The sequence below is a fragment of the Arachis ipaensis genome, chromosome B10 (genome assembly GCF_059453495.1).
Source record: "Arachis ipaensis isolate K30076 ecotype BB chromosome B10, ASM5945349v1, whole genome shotgun sequence".
NCBI lineage: Eukaryota > Viridiplantae > Streptophyta > Magnoliopsida > Fabales > Fabaceae > Arachis > Arachis ipaensis.
The window spans coordinates 73,908,073-73,925,535 of NC_142435.1; the positions used below are offsets into that span (position 1 = coordinate 73,908,073).

Here is a 17,463-nt window from a genome sequence, read left to right on the forward strand (position 1 = left end):
CACGTGACTCACTTAAAGGCAAAACACTGGGGGCAAATTCTGGGCTTCCCAGGCCCAGATCCAACTCATTTCTGATGCTATTTAACCCAAGGAATAAAGAGAGATCAACAGGCTAGACACATTAGTTTAGTTTTGGAGGAAAAGTTAGTTTCTAGAGAGAGAAGTTCTCTCTTCTCTCTAGAATTAGGTTAGAGGTAGATTAGGATTTCTTAGATCTAGGTTAATTTCATGCTTTGATTTACTTTTCCTTTTGTAATTCTTGTTCTTCTACATCTCCTCTCTCTAGTTTAGCATTTAATTCTTGTAATTCTTTACTTTTATGTTGATGCACTCTTGTTCCTCTTATTTCTCTTTTAATGCAATTTATGATTCATGTTCCTTTATTGTTGAATTACTTTGTTGTTGTTTAATTCCTTGCAATTAGTAGATGTAGATTTATAATTCTTGCAATTTGATTTTACCTTCCTTTTATGCATCCCAAGTGTTTGACAAAATGCTTGGTTGCATTATAGAGTAGGTTTTTCTCCTCTTGGCCTAGGTAGAGTAATTAGTGACTCTTGAGTTATCTAATTCTTTTATTGATTGAATTAGAAGTTGCTAATTAACTTGAATGCCACTAAAGCTAGTCTTTCATCATGATTAGGCTAGGACTTGTGGAATCAAGTTAATTCATCCACTTTACTTTCCTTCATAGTTAAAGGTTAACTAAGTGGGAGCAATGGACAATTGTTGTCATAATTGAGGAGGATAATGAGGATAGGACTTCTAGTTCTCATACCTTGCCAAGAGCTTTGTTAATTGTTAGTTTATTTCTTTTGCCATTTATATTTCTTGTCTATTATCTCAAAAACCCCAAACATACTTCATAACCAATAATAAGAACACTTTGTTGCAATTCCTAGGGAGAACGACCCGAGGTTTGAATACTTCGGTTATTTATATAGGGGTTTGTTACTTGTGACAACCAAATTTTTTTATGAAAAGATTATTGTTGGTTTAAAAACTATACTTGCAACGAGAATTCATTTATGAAATTCTACAGCATCAAAACTCCATTCATCAGCTGGTTATCCAACCACCTCTTTACTTGGCCCTTTACAGCAAAAGGAAAGAGTAATAGTCTGTAGACATCTTGGTCTACTCCCTCATTGTGTACTGTGTCAGCAATCTTTAAGAAATCTACCAGAAACTCAGTAGTTCTTCCTGTGGAAGTCCAGAGTACTGGCAGTTTTGCTACACGAAGGTAATGAGTTGAGGGTTTATTTCAAAGCTACTTGCTCTGATGTGAGGTATGCTAATACTTCTTCCATAGAAGTCAGCAGTGGGGTTTGTATAGGACCCCAGAGTTCTTCTGAACTCTTCATTTCCATTTGGGTTCATGATGAAGAAAGGTAGAAGAAGAAAAAGAATAAAAGATAAAGATGTAAATTGTAATTAAAATATTTTTATTTTTATTTTATTAAATCTAAAAATAAAGGTTAATTAATTAAAAGAAATTGAAAATTAATTAGTAAATTTCGAAAAAAGAAGAGAGAGAAATAGAAGAAGAAATTCAAAAATTAGAAGAGAGAGGAGTTAGTTAGGAAGTTTTGAAAAAGAAGAGAGAGAAAACAAGTAACTAATTAAAAAATATTTGAAAACAAGATAAGATAGAAGATTAGAAAAAAATTGATTTTAAAAATATTTGAAAAAGTCAACAAGATAAGAGAAGAATTAAAAAGATTTGAAAAAGATATAATTTTAAAATTTAAAAGAAGATAAGATAGGAAAAGATAAGATAAGTTAGGTAAGAAAGATAAGATAAAGAGGTTAAGAGAAGATAATGTTTAAATTAAAAAGATTTGAATTTAAAATTTAAAATTTGAAATTTGAAATTTAAATTTTGAATTTTGAATTTTTGAAGTTGAAACAAGATAAGATAAAAATTTGAAAAAAAGATTTGAATTTTGAAAAGGTTTAATTTTTTAAATTTGAAATTTGAAATTTAAATTTGAATTTTGAAATAAGATAAGATAAGATTTTGAAAAAGATAAGATTTTTGCTTTTGAAAAGATTTGATTTTGAAAATTTTAAAACTAAGATAAGATAAGATAAAAACAAAGAGACACCATCTTAAAAATTTTAAGATCAAAATAAAAAGAAAAACAAGAACACTTTGAAGATCAAGAAGAACACCAAGAACAAAACTCAAAAAATTCAACGAACACAAGAACATGCAAAAGACACCAAACTTAAAATTTTTGAAAAGCAAACATACAATTTTCGAAAATTACAAAAGAAAAATACAAGAAGACACCAAACTTAAAGATTGACACAAGACTCAAATAAAAAACAAAGATTAAACAAAGAAAAGAAAAAAAAAATTTGAAAAAGTTTTTAATTTTTTTCGAAAATAAAGAAGAAGAAAATAAAAGGAAAATCTAACAAAATCAAAGATAATACCTGATCTAAGGAATAAGACAATCCGTCAGTTTTCCAAACTCAAACAGTCCCCGACATCGGGGTCAAAAACTTGGTGCACGAATCCCCATACTTTGTACAACTGTACCAGCAAGTGCACTGGGTCGTCCAAGTAATACCTGAGCGAGTCAGGGTCGATCCCATGAGGATTATGATTTGAAGCAAGTTATGGTTATCTTGCTGGTCTTAGTCAGGCGAATCAAGAAGTTGTTGGTTTGAATTGTGAGATCTGAACTAGGTTGATATGTTTAGAATGAAAATCTTAAAACTTAGATGGATGAGGCTTGGAGTTGCTTTGTCCTTCTGGATTAACTCTAGTCTTACTATCTTCTTCAATTGTGAATGATTTCTTCTATGTCAAGCTGTATGTAATTGACGCTGGTTTGAGTAGCCACCAATACTCCTCCAGATCTAAACTCCAGGGTTAGTGTGGATCCATTCTGATTGAGGGTGAAGCTCCTGCAGTCCACTCTCCTTAATGATCCTACTCAAAATACCACAGACAAGGTCGAATCTTCTGGATCAGAGAATGCTGTGCCTTTGGGTTCTAGCGTCTACCACCGAGACCCTAATCTCCCCATAAATCGGCTGAACTGGTGTCTCGAGAAGTCCCCAAGTCGTGGATTAGCTGTTTGAGAGATGTATAATCAAGCTGGCGGTTTAATGCTTTCCACTGAAGTATTCACACGAACCCAAGTAGACACAGATGGTTGTTAGGCACGTGGTCCTAGTATGATGAACAGAGTTGGTTATCACAGGCCATCCCATTTACCATGTTGAAGAACGAATATACATCTTAGAATTAAACCAAACACAGATTGAAGAGAAACAGTAATACTTTTATTAATTTATAGAACTTAGTAGGGCTCCTCCCCTCATTTTAGAAACTCATACTGATAGGAAATACATTGGTGGAATTCGAAAATATGGTGTAAAATGGCCGAATATCCTTAACAAAGAGTGATCTTCTACTTTAAATACTAAACTAATGACTACTAAGGGTAAAACAATCATTTTAATGCTAAAATCCACTTCTGGGGCCCAATTGGTGAGTGTTTGGGCTGAGCTTTGATGAGATCTACGTCCTATGAGGCCTCTGGGGTTTGAACGTTGGCTAGGGGGTCCTCTTTGGGCGTTTGGATGCTGGTCTCTTCTCGTTGGGCGCTGGACGCCCGAAAGGGAGCAGGAGGCTGGCGTTGGACACCAATTTTGGGCCTTATAATCTGAAACAAAGTATAAACTATTATACATTGATGGAAAGCTCTGGAAGTCAGCTTTGCATAGCCATTGAGAATACTCCATTTGAACTTCTGCAGCTGTAGAAAAGCTCTTCCAAGTTCAAGGAGGTCAGATCCGGACATCGTCTGCAGTGCTTTCTCTGTCTCTGAATCAGACTTTTGCTCCAGCTCCTCAATTTCAGCCAGAAATTACCTAAAATCGCATAAAAACACACAAACTCAAAGTAGAATCCAAAAATGTGAATTTAACACTAAAACCTATGAAAAATTAATGAAAATTAAACAAAACATGCTAAAAACTATATGAAAATAATGCCAAAAAGCGTATAAAATATCCGCACATCACTTTCCTACTATGTATTCAACAACCACTGATGAAGTCCCTATCCAAGAATTAAAGGAAGCCAAGGCTCATGTAAAGACCATAGAGATACCTTTGCAAGCACTCTTGCAATTCATGAGTTCTGATGAATACTCATCTTCTAATGAGGATGAGGAAACTAGGAAAGAGCTAGTTGCTCGGTACCTAGGGACTCTCATGAAGCTAAATGCCAAGTTATTTGGAGTAAAGAAATTGGAGGAAGAACCTCCAGTGCTTACCAAAGAACTCAATGCATTGGTTCAGCAACAACTGCCTCAAAAACCTTTCGGATCCCAGGCACTTCCTAATTCCTTGCACTATAGGCACCTTGACCTTTGAGAAGGCTCTGTGTAACCTAGGGTCAAGAATAAATGTCAAAAATTTAATGACTGAAAGTAAATGACGGAAAACTTAGATTGCAAGGAACTTAAATGATATTGAAGATAAATTGCAAGGAAATAAGGTGTAAGAATGTAAAGTGCAGAAATTAAATTGCAAGTAATGTAGAGCAGAATATAAAGAGCAGGAATGTTAAATTGCTTGAATGTAAAAGGGAATTGGGTAATAGGTATTCAAAATAACTAAAGAACAAAAGAAATAAGAATTAATGATGGGAGAGATCATTAGGGATCAGAGATGCAAATTCTCATGAATTGATGTTGATCAATTCCTTCTCAATCATGGGTATAGATCCATGGCAGATTGTAGGTAATTGAGTTCCTATCTCTTGGTAACTCAATTTCTCTCAGCACAACCAATTGCCACTCTCATGATCCAATTGTTCATGAGAAGAGATGAAGCTCATTAACTAATCCTTCAAGCCACACAATTTCCAGGATCTCAACCAAGAGTGGTTACATCTCACATACCAACCCAAAGTGTATAAATCAAAGAAATCATGAAAGGATAAACTCTAAACTTAATTATGTGACTCCTTTCTCAAGTTCATCTCAAAATTCATATAGATTCAACCCCTCTCTCGATGGTGATTGAATCTTTGAAGAACAAGAGTTTCCTCTTGGATGAACCACTTGAATTAAGAAGGAGAAGAAAAGTTATCAATTCATTCAAATAAACAGAGCTCTTCCCCCTAATGAAAATGGAGTTTAGTGAATCATAGCTCAAATTTCAACAACAATTGCAAAGATGAAAATTAAACTAAGTGTAGAGAAGAAATGAAGAAGAAGTATTCCTTTAAAATTGAAATTCAAAGTTGCAAGAAAAACAAAATAGAAGACCGGTGAGAAAAAGTAAAAAGTAAAAATGCTAGTGTAATAGAAAAAATACTAGTGTAAAAATGTCTAAGTGTCAAAAGTTTCAAAAAAAATCCCCCCTTTTTAACTACAAATTTCTTCTCTATTTATACTAGTCCTAAGAGCTATTTAGAGATTCATCAATTGGGTTAGCAATTTGGGCTTTGTCCTTTTTGATTTGGCTGGCTCATTAGAGTGAAGTTGCTAGCCTTTATGAGAAACAGAGGAGGCAGAGCAAGTTGGCATCAATTCTGGCCCAATGAGGGGCGTTACTAGCAAACACGCCAGTACAAACACATGTTGGCAACGTGCTGTTGAATTTCCTGGGCTGGGAGCTGAGGACTAGGCGTTGCTGCCCAAGTTATTGCCAAACACTTGACTCTCTTCTTCTTGGACTCAACTTTTGATGCTTAAAGTTGCCTATGGTTTGAGCTTCAATCTTCTACTTTAATATAGACTATTATACATGATTGGAAAGCTCTGAATGTCTGATTTCCAATGCAACTGGAAGTACCTCAATTGGATCTCTGTAGCTCAAGTTATGCTCCATTGAAGAGGGTAAGGTCAGCCTGCCAAAATCGCAGGCGTTTTTGGTGAACACGCCAGTGCCAACGTGCTCAGATTATGAAGCTCTAAATGAAGCTAGATTTTGAAGCTTCAAATGAATGCCAACCCCATACTATGATATATGGTTGGAAAGCTCTTGATGTCTACTTTCCAATGCCACTGAAATCACTTCCTTTGGAGCTTTGTAGCTTAAGTTATGCATCCTTGAAGGAGGCAAGGTCAGGCTGCCATGGTTGGGGCTCTTCACTTTTCATGCTTGATGTTGCCTGAACTTTGAGCTTCAGTCCTTTGCTTCAATATGGACTATTATACATTATTGAAAAGCTCAGAATGTCTTATTTCCAATGCACATAGGGTCATCTCAATTGGATCTTTCTATCTCAAGTTATACTCCATTGAAGAAGGCAAGGTCAGGCTGCCTTGGCTGGGCATTTTTGGTGAAGTTGTTGGCAAACACGCCACCAAAAATGTGCTCGACCTCCTCTGGCTCAATTCCTTAGCCTTGGCATTATTGTGGGCATTGCCAGGGAACACGCCAGTTCAATTTCAATGCAGCAACACCTTCGAGCTCTTCCTTGGCTCAATTTCTTGGCCTTGCGTTGCCAAGGAACATGCCAACTCTCTTCAACGTTGGCAATGCCCAAGATCACTTTCCATGGCTACCTTACAGTGGCCAGCGTTGTTGCTTGCGTTATTGATGAACACGCCAGTTCATCCTCTGCTGGGCAACGCTTCTCAAGCTCTTCCTTGCTCTTCTCCAAGATCCTGGCGTTGTTGCCAGCGTTGTCAAGGAACATGCTAGCCTTCCCCTGTTTCCTTGCCAAGATTGATGTATCTTCAAGCCTTCTTGCTCCCATTCTTGCTCCATTGCCTTCTTGCTTCATTACCTAACATAAACCAAAGAATCTTCCTCAAACTCTTGCCATCTTTTGCAATAAATTTCAAGGGAATCATTCACATCAATTTGTTTATAAACTCCTTGAATCATTTGCATGGATTATGCCAAATTTCACCTAGTTCTTGGTTCATGAATGCATGGAGATGAAACTCATTAAAATGCTTGTTTATTTCGAAGAAAATGAATGAAACTAAGCTAAAACTACTTAAACTAACTAGCTAATATAGCAAAAATGCAAACACATCACAACACCAAACTTAAACCTTGCTTGTCCTCAAGCAAGAAAAGAACTTTGCAAAAAGATTTCTCTCAATCGGAACGGGTTGAGGAGTAGCTTGTAATGCCTTAGTGAGTGAAGTGATTAGTTGACAGTGGGGTGAACTCTGAATTATATGCTCATACAAGGATTCCAGTGCTTATTAGTCCCTACATTTTGGAAGTCTTAGGTCTTAGGACTTTCATTCAAATGATATCATGGAAATCTCTCTATAGGTAATCACCTTGAAACAGCTTATAGTTGCAGTGTCTTGGCCTTGACTCTTAGTGTCATGTCTCAAAGTGGCTCTTTAGATAAGCTTTCAATCAATACTCCCAAACCAGTTGGTTTTAAGGTATTAGGTGTTGAAGCACCCCTTAGGATTTACTTGCTCAAGCCTCTCTCTTTGACACAATTCTACCACAAGTATTTAACTAGGATAATAACTCTTTGAGTTCTTATTTCTTTCTTTTTTTTTCCTAGTAATTGATGCTCAGAGCCTTTTGCCATGTTCTTTTATTTTTTTTTCTTTTGTTTTTTTTTATTTTGTTTTCTTTTGCTGCTTCTTGGATCAAAAGATGTTTGAGAATCTCCATAATACTTCTTTGAACTCTATTTCCTGCCTATGAGCTCCCATGCAGGTTTTCACAAACATGCAACCTCAATACACAATCATACAACTAGAACCACCACTACTCTTAATCTGTTGCTTGCCTCAAACAAATTTTTGACTCCTCAATCATTCTTTTCAAAGAAATGTTTTCTGTTTGCAATTTATAGATCTTGAGTGTAAGCAAATTCTCAAGTGTATGGTGCTATAATGTATTTAGCATCTTAGTTATTGAACTTTTAAAGAGATTATGCTAAATAGACAAGCAGGGGTGCAATATTGGTTTCAATCATAACAGTTTTAAATAAAAGACAATCACTTAACAATACAACCTTTTGGAGTTCACTTGCTTTACTCCTTATCATCATCATTGTTGGTCTTTACATCCTTCTTTGCCTCTTTGGTTGATGATGCTTAGTCCTTCCAAAAATTGAAGTGACTGCCTATAATGAATTTTGAAAGTTGCTTGTCCCCAAGCACTTGAAAGATGGTTAGCATGCAGGTATGCTTATGAATTTCTGAACTACAAGTGGTGTCTAGACACCAAATTTAGTTCTTTGCTTACTTCTATATGCCAAATAGAGCGTATCTTTCATGCCTATATATTACCTCATGTGCTTTAATCCTATGAAGAAATAAAGTGCAGAACTAAAAGGTAAACAAATGAAATGCAGGCTTAGTCAATTTCTATGATTGTTTGGGATTTCTGATTATTCATAATTGTCTCAAGGGTTACTTTGTTTTCCATGAATGTTGGTTGAACACCAAACTTAGTACCATGCATTCACCCTTAATTTTTTTTCTTTGTTGATACAATCACATTGGTGTGGAACACCAAACTTAATTCCTTGCAATACATAGAAGTTGAACTAACCATTTATTCTGAGAAGAGTATGAAAAAGTAGTTACCTAAGGTTGGGTTGCCTCCCAACAAGCGCTCTTCTATCGTCATTAGCTTGATGGTTGTCCCTCTTTAGGGAGGATGATGATCATAGTGCCTTAATCCTTCCCCTCTCACCGTGAGCTTTCTTCCAGTATCCTTCTTGATGATTTCCACATGTTCAAGTGAGAGGATTTTTTTCACTGTGTAATATCCAGAAAAGTGTGGAGATGTTTCCATTGGTTGGTAAGTTAGCATCACTTTATCCCCTGGTGAAAAACCTTCAGTGGGGACTTTCTTGTTTCTCCATCCTCTTAGCACTTTCTTCTTAGGGCTCTTTTCTTTTTCAGGAGGTAGTTCAGGTTTTGGAGCCTCAATTTTTAGAATGTCCTTGCTGAGAATCTCAAATGCACGCTTTGGTTGTAGCTTCTCCTCTATTCTTTGAGCTTGTTGCAACACTTCTACCTCTTCCTTTCTTTTCCAGTATGAGCTTAGGTGCATTGGAAGTATTTCATCAGGTGCATCTTTTAAGTTTGGGTCTATGGAATCAATCTTCATACACTCTTCCTCTTGGGTGGAATCTTGCAAATTCTTGAAGACATGGAATACTATATGCTCTTCATGCACCCTTAGCATCAATTCTCCTTTTTTAACATCTATCAATGCCCTGGCAGTAGCTAAGAAAGGTCTCCCTAGGATGATGGGAGAGTTGTTATCTTCCTCTATGTCTAGAATGACGAAGTCAGTTGGGAGGAAAAATTTATCCACCTTCACTAATACATTCTCCACAACCCCAAGTCCTTGCTGAATGGATTTGTTCGCCATTTGAAGGGCTATTTTTGTGGGTTTCAATTCATGAATCTGAAGCTTCCTCATCAAAGATAGAGGCATCAGATTTATGCTTGCACCAAGGTCACAAAATGCTCTCTCAATCATCATGTTGCCTATGGTGTAGGGGATATGAAAGCTCCCTGGGTCCTTCCTCTTTCTTGGCAACCCTCTCTGGATGATGGCACTACACTCCCTGTTCATCACAACCATTTGTCCCTCTTTCAAAGATCTTTTCTTTGTCAACAATTCCTTCATGAACTTAGCATATAGGGGCATCTGTTCAAGTGCTTCAATGAAAGGGATGTTGATGTGTAGTGTCTTGAATATCTCCAAGAATTTGGAGTATTGCTTCTCTTTGTTCTCTCCCTTGAACCTTTGAGGGTATGGAATCATTGGTTGATATGATTTCACTGCCTCCTTCTTAGCTAATTTATCACTTTGTGTAGAGGTTTCTTGCTCCTGCTTTTGTTCCATCACCTCCTCTTTTAAGCCTTCTTTGTTGTGCTCTTCTTGAGTGATGGCTTCTGTCTCCACCTTCTTTCCACTTCTCAAAGTGATTATTTTGCACTCCTCCCATTTTACGGCTTTTTCTGTGTCCTTTGGATTGGAGATTGTATCACTTGGGAGAACATTGGTTGGCCGTTCAGCTTGTTTGGCCAATTGTCCCAATTGTCATTCAAGGTTCTTCATGGTGACTTCATGTCTCTCTTGTCCTTTGAGCAAAATCTCTTGCCCCTTGGCTAAACCTTGAGTGGTCTGGGCAAGTGACTGTGTGTTTTGGGTAAGGGCTTGCAAGGCTGCTTCAAGACTTGAGATCCTGGTTTCATGATGGTCAATGGATAGTATGGTAGGGTATAATTGTTGTGGCTGGAAGTTGTTTGGAGCATTGAGGTGGGCATTTTGTGAGTTGAATGGTGGTGTGGAGAAGTTATTTTGGTGAATTTGTGAATTATTGTGGGGTAGTTGACATGTGTTTTGTGGTTTCTTGTATTGGTTAGTGTTATTAGATGAATGATTTTGGTTGTTTGTGTTGCGGGAATGGTTGGAGTTGTTGTTCTTTTGCTAATGATTTTGATTCTCACCCCACTTTAGGTTAGGGTGGTTCCTCCAGGATGAGTTGTATGTGTCCCCATGGAATTCATTCTGAGAAGAATTTGAAGCATTCTGCATGTATTGAACTTGTTCTTGTTGCTGCTCAACATTGCCTACTTCACCTTGGCCCCATTCCTCTTGCTTCTCTTCTTAGTCTTCGGAGGGTTCTCTCGTCTTCAGGATTAAAAGAAGTGGATACTCCTCTCATTGCTTCTGACATACAACACACACAAACCAACAACACAAGTAAAGCACTCTATTGCTAGAGTGAAGTTAAAGTTAGTGAAACAAAGTATCAAACAGTTAGTGGGATTTAACAAAGAAAAGAAAAATGCTTAATATAAACTACCATTCACTTAATCATTGTTGATCATTACCAATCCCCGGCAACGGCGCCAAAAACTTGATATGCAAAAAATTTAAGATTTCACGTTTAACCGGCAAGTATACCGGATCGTATCAAGTAGTAAAACTCACTTAGAGTGAGGTCGATCCCACAGAGAATGGTAGATTAAGCAACTTTAGTTAATTGGTAGTTTAGTTGAGCATACATTGTTTTGATTCATGAGATTTGAGCACTTGAAAGAAATTGTAAAGAATTAAATGACAAGAAATTTAAAGAACTAAAGTAATAAAAGAAAATTTAATGACTGAAAGTAAATGACGGGAAACTTAGATTGCAAGGAACTTAAATGACATTGAAGATAAATTGCAAGGAAATAAGGTGTAAGAATGTAAAGTGCAGAAATTAAATTGCAAGTAATGTAGAGCAGAATATAAAGAGCAGGAATGTTAAATTGCTTGAATATAAAAGGGAATTGGGTAATGGGTATTCAAAATAACTAAAGAACAAAAAAAATGAGAATTAATGATGGGAGAGATCATTAGGGATCAGAGATGCAAATTCTCATGAATTGATGTTGATTAATTCCTTCTCAATCATGGGTATAGATCCATGGCAGATTGTAGGTAATTGAGTTTCAATCTCTTGGTAACTCAATTTCTCTCAACACAACCATTTGCCACTCTCGTGATCTAATTGTTCATGAGAAGAGATGAAGCTCATTAACTAATCCTTCAAGCCACACAATTCCCAGGATCTCAACCAAGGGTGGTTACATCTCACATACCAACCCAAAGTGTATTAATCAAAGAAATCATGAAAGGATAAACTCTAAACTGAATTATGTGACTCCTTTCTCAAGTTCATCACAAAATTTATATAGATTCAACCCCTCTTTCGATGGTGATTGAATCTTTGAAGAACAAGAGTTTCCTCTTGGATGAACCACTTGAATTAAGAAGGAGAAGAAAAGTTATCAATTCATTCAAATAAACAGAGCTCTTCCCCCTAATGAAAACGGGGTTTAGTGAATCATAGGTCAAATTTCAACAACAATTGCAAAGATGAAAATTAAACTAAGTGTAGAGAAGTGGTGCGCAGAAATTGTGATTACACTTTAATTATGTAAAATTCATCGCTCTTTCTTTCCCTGGTAATGGCGCCAGAAACATGATGCCAATACCATGGTTCACAACTTCGCACAACTAACCAGCAAGTGCACTGGGTCGTCCAAGTAATACCTTACGTGAGTAAGGGTCGAATCCCACGGAGATTGTTGGTATGAAGCAAGCTATGGTCACCTTGTAAATCTCAGTCAGGCGGATATCAAATGGTTATGGAGTTTTCGAAATTAATTAATAAAATAGGGATAGAAATACTTATGTAAATCATTGGTGAGAATTTCAGATAAGCGCATAGAGATGCTTTCGTTGCTCTGAACCTCTGCTTTCCTGCTGTCTTCATCCAATCAGTCTTACACCTTTCCATGGCTGGCTTTATGTAATGCGTCACCATTGTCAATGGCTACTTTCGGTTTTTTCTCGGGAAAATGATCCAAATGCCCTGTCATGGCACGGCTAATCATCTGGAGGCATCACCCTTGTCAATGGTCACATCCTATCCTCTTAGTGAAAAGTGGTCAACGCACCCTGTCACGGCACGGCTATTCATCTGTCGGTTCTCGATCATGCTGGAATAGGATTTACTATCCTTTTGCGTCTGTCACTACGCCCAGCAATCGCGAGTTTGAAGCTCGTCACAGTCATTCAATCATTGAATCCTACTCGGAATACCACAGACAAGGTTTAGACTTTCCGAATTCTCTTGAATGCCGCCATCATTCTAGCTTACACCACGAAGATTCCGATTAAGTGATCTGAGAGATACTCATTCAATCTAATGTAGAACGGAAGTGGTTGTCAGGCACGCGTTCATAGGGAATGATGATGATTGTCACGTTCATCACATTCAGGTTGAAGTGCGAATGAATATCTTAGAAGCGAAATAAGATGAATTGAATAGAAAACAGTAGTACTTTGCATTAATCTTTGAGGAACAGAAGAGCTCTACACCTTTATCTATGGAGTGTAGAAACTCTACCGTTAAAAATACATAAGTGAATGGAGTTCATTGGTCTCGGCCCCAGAGGGGAACCGGAGTAACCAAGACTCTGAATACAATGATAAAAAGTTCTATTTATAATAAACTAGTCACTAGGGTTTACAGAAGTAAGTAATTGATGCATAAATCCACTTCCGGGGCCCACTTAGTGTGTGCTTGGGCTGAGCTTGAGTGTTGCACGTGTAGAGGTCATTCTTGGAGTTGAACGTCAGCTTTTGTGCCAGTTTGGGCGTTGAACTCCACTTTGCAGCTTGTTTCTGGCGCTGGACGCCAGAATTGGGCAGAGAGATGGCGTTGAACACCAGTTTGCGTCGTCTAAACTTGGGCAAAGTATGGACTATTATATATTGCTGCAAAGCCCTGGATGTCTACTTTCCAACGCAATTGGAAGCGCGCCATTTTGAGTTCTGTAGCTCCAAAAAATCTATTTTGAGTGCAGGGAGGTCAGAATCCAACAGCATCAGCAGTCCTTCTTCAACCTCTGAATCTGATTTTTGCTCAAGTCCCTCAATTTCAGCCAGAAGATACCTGAAATCACAGAAAAACACACAAACTCATAGTAAAGTCCAGAAATGTTAATTTAACATAAAAACTAATGAAAATATCCCTAAAAGTAACTAGATCCTACTAAAAACATACTAAAAATAATGCCAAAAAGCGTATAAATTATCCGCTCATCACAACACCAAACTTAAATTGTTGCTTGTCCCCAAGCAACTAAAAATCAAATAGGATAAAAAGAAGAGAATATACTATAAATTCCAAACTATCAATGAAACAGAGCTTCAAATATATGAGCGGGACTTATAGCTTTTTACCTCTTGAATAGTTTTGGCATCTCACTTTATCCATTGAAGTTCAGAATGATTGGCATCTATAGGAACTCAGAGTTTAGATAGTGTTATTGACTCTCCTAGTTCAGTATGATGATTCTTGAACACATCTATTTTATGAGTCTTGGCCGTGGCCCTAAGCACTTTGTTTTCCAGTATTACCACCGGATACATAAATGCCACAGACACATAACTAGGTGAACCTTTTCAGATTGTGACTCAGCTTTGCTAAAGTCCCCAATTAGAGGTGTCCAGGGTTCTTAAGCACACTCTTTTTTTTTTGCTTTGGACCTTGACTTTAACCGCTCAGTCTCAAGTTTTCACTTGACACCTTCACGCCACAAGCACATGGTTAGGGACAGCTTGGTTTAGCCGCTTAGACCAGGATTTTATTCCTTTAGGCCCTCCTATCCACTGATGCTCAAAGCCTTGGGATCCTTTTTATTTGCCCTTGCGTTTTGGTTTTAAGGGTCATTGGATTTTTCTGCTTGCTTTTTCTTTCTATTTTTTTTCGCCTATTTTTTTTCTCTTTTTTTTTTTTCTGCAAGCTTTGTTCTTTGCTGCTTTTTCTTGCTTCAAGAATTATTTTTATGATTTTTCAGATTATCAAATAACATGTCTCCTTGTCATCATTGTTTCAAGAGCCAACATATTTAACATTTTTAAACAACAACTTCAAAAGACATATGCACTGTTCAAGCATACATTCAGAAAACAAGAAGCATTGTCACCACATCAATATAATTAAACTAAGTTCAAGGATAAATTCAAAACTCATGTACTTCTTGTTCTTTTGAATTAAAACATTTTTCATTTAAGAGAGGTGATGGATTCATAGGACATTCATAACTTTAAGACAAAGTTACTAACTACTAATGATCATGTAATGAAGACACAAACATGGATAATCACTTAACATAGAAAACGAAAAATAGAGAAAGTAAGAACAAGGAATGAGTCCACCTTAGTGATGATGGCGTTTCCTTCTTGAGGAACGAATGATGTTCTTGAGCTCTTCTATGTCTCTTCCTTGCCTTTGTGGCTTGATTCCTAGTGATTTTTGGTATTTCTATCCTCAGTTGCTTCCAATAACTATGTGGAGGGAAGTGCATCCCCTGAGGTATCTCAGGGATCTCTTGATTTGCAGCCACATGTTCTACCACTGAACTATAGATCCTTTACATAATTGTTTTACCACACCAAACTTAGAATGTTGCTCGCCCTCGAGCAAAAGAAGAAGGAATAGATGAAGAAGAAGATGTGGAAAAAAACTAGGATTATGAGGAAGGAAGGTGGGGATCCTGTGGGGTCCACAGATCCTGAGATGATCCTGTGAGGTCCACAGATCTTGAGGTCCACAGGCATGGTTCTGGCGTTCAGCGCCAGCTCCTCTCCAGGGTGCAATTCTGGCGTTCAGCGCCCAGATGCTGCCCATTTTGGGCATTCAGCGCCAGAACCATGCTCTGTTCTGGCGTTGAACGCCAGACAGGTGCTTCCTCCAGGGTGTCATTTTTCTTCTGCTGTTTTTGATTCCGTTTTCAATTTTTATATTTATTTTGTGACTCCACATGATCATGAACCTAATAAAATATGATAAACAATGAAAATAAAAATTAGATAAAAATTGGGTTGCCTCCCAACAAGCGCTTCTTTAATGTCAATAGCTTGACAGTGGGCTCTCATGGAGCCTCACAGATGTTCAGAGCATTGTTGAGACTCCCCAACACCAAACTTAGAGTTTGGATATGGGAGTTCAACACCAAACTTAGAGTTTGGTTGTGGCCTCCCAACACCAAACTTAGAGTTTGACTGTGGGGCTCTGGTTGACTCTGTTTTGAGAGAAGCTTTTTATGCTTCCTCTCCATGGATGCAGAGAGAGATCCTTGAGTTGTAAACACAAGGTTGTCCTTATTTAATTGAAGGATCAATTCTCCTCTGTCCACATCAATCACAGCTCTTGCTGTGGCTAGGAAAGGTCTTCCTAGGATGATGGATTCGTCCTCTTCCTTTCCAGTATCCAGGACTATAAAATCAGCAGGGATGTAAAGGCCTTCAACCTTTACTAACACGTCCTCTACTTGTCCATAAGCCTGTTTTCTTGAATTGTCTGCCATCTCTAATGAGATTTTAGCAGCTTGCACCCCATAGATTCCCAGTTTCTCTATGACAGAGAGGGGCATGAGGTTTATCCCTAAACCAAGGTCATACAGAGCCTTAAAGATCATGGTGCCTATGGTACAAGGTATTATGAACTTTCCAGGATCCTGTCTCTTCTGAGGCAATGTCAGTTGATCCAGATCACTTAGTTCATTGGTGAAGAAGGGAGGTTCATCTTCCCAAGTTTCAATACCAAATAATTTGGCATTCAGCTTCATGATTGCACCAAGAAACTTGGCAGTTTGCTCTTCAGTAACATCCTCATTCTCTTCAGAAGAGGAATACTCATCAGAGCTCATGAAGGGCATAAGGAGGTTCAATGGAATCTCTATGGTCTCTAGATGAGCCTCAGAGTCCTTTGGTTCCTCAGAGGGAAGCTCCTTATTGATCACTGGATGTCCCAGGAGGTCTTCCTCCTTGGGATTCACGTCCTCTCCTTCCCTTACAGGTTCGGCCATGGTGCTTATGTCAATGGCCTTGCACTCTCCTTTTGGGTTCTCTTCTGTATTGCTTGGGAGAGTACTAGGAGGGATTTCAGTGATCCTCTTACTCAGCTGGCCCACTTGTGCTTCCAAATTTCTAATGGAAGACCTTGTTTCATTCATGAAACTCACAGTGGCCTTGGACAGATCAGAGACTAAGTTTGCCAAATTAGAGGTATTTTGTTCAGAATTCTCTGTCTGTTGCTGAGTGGATGATGAAAAAGGCTTGCTATTACTAAACCTGTTTCTTCCACTATTATTAAAGCCTTGTTGAGGCCTTTGATCCTTCCATGAGAGATTTGGATGATTTCTCCATGATGGATTATAGGTGTTTCCATAAGGTTCACCCATGTAATTTAACTCTGCTATTGCAGGGTTTTCAGGATCATAAGCTTCTTCTTCAGAAGATGCCTCTCGAGTACTATTGGATGCAGCTTGCATTCCATTCAGACTCTGAGAAATCATATTGACTTGCTGAGTCAATATTTTGTTCTGAGCCAATATGGCATTCAGAGTATCAACTTCAAGAACTCCCTTCTTCATAGGCGTCCCATTACTCACAGGATTCTTCTCAGAAGTGTACATGAACTGGTTATTAGAAACCATGTCAATGAGTTTTTGAGCTTCTGCAGGTGTTTTCTTTAGGTGAATGGATCCACCTGCAGAAGTATCCAATGACATCTTTGATAGCTCAGATAAACCATCATAGAAGATATCCAGGATGGTCCATTCTGAAAGCATGTCAGAAGGACACTTTTTGGTCAGCTGCTTGTATCTTTCCCAAGCTTCATAGAGGGATTCACCTTCTTTCTGTCTGAAGGTTTGAACATCCACTCTAAGCTTGCTCAGCTTTTGAGGAGGAAAGAACTTGGCTAAGAAAGTCGTGACCAGCTTATCCCAAGAGTTCAGGCTGTCTCTGGGTTGAGAGTCCAACCAGATTCTAGCTCTGTCTCTTACAGCAAATGGGAAAAGCATGAGCTTGTAGACTTCAGGATCTACTCCATTAGTCTTAACAGTATCACAGATCTGCAAGAATTCAGTTAAGAACTAAAAGGATCTTCAGATGGAAGTCCATAAAACT

The 17,463-nt window shown here is 37.9% G+C and overlaps 1 non-coding gene across 1 annotated transcript; it reads left to right on the plus strand.

The window, feature by feature from the left end:
• The first annotated feature begins 17,117 nt into the window (after positions 1–17,117).
• On the plus strand, positions 17,118–17,225 carry LOC148580430 (small nucleolar RNA R71). Its single transcript, XR_015897268.1, has one exon. It is a non-coding gene; the product is annotated as a small nucleolar RNA R71 (small nucleolar RNA).
• The last annotated feature ends 238 nt before the right edge of the window (positions 17,226–17,463 follow it).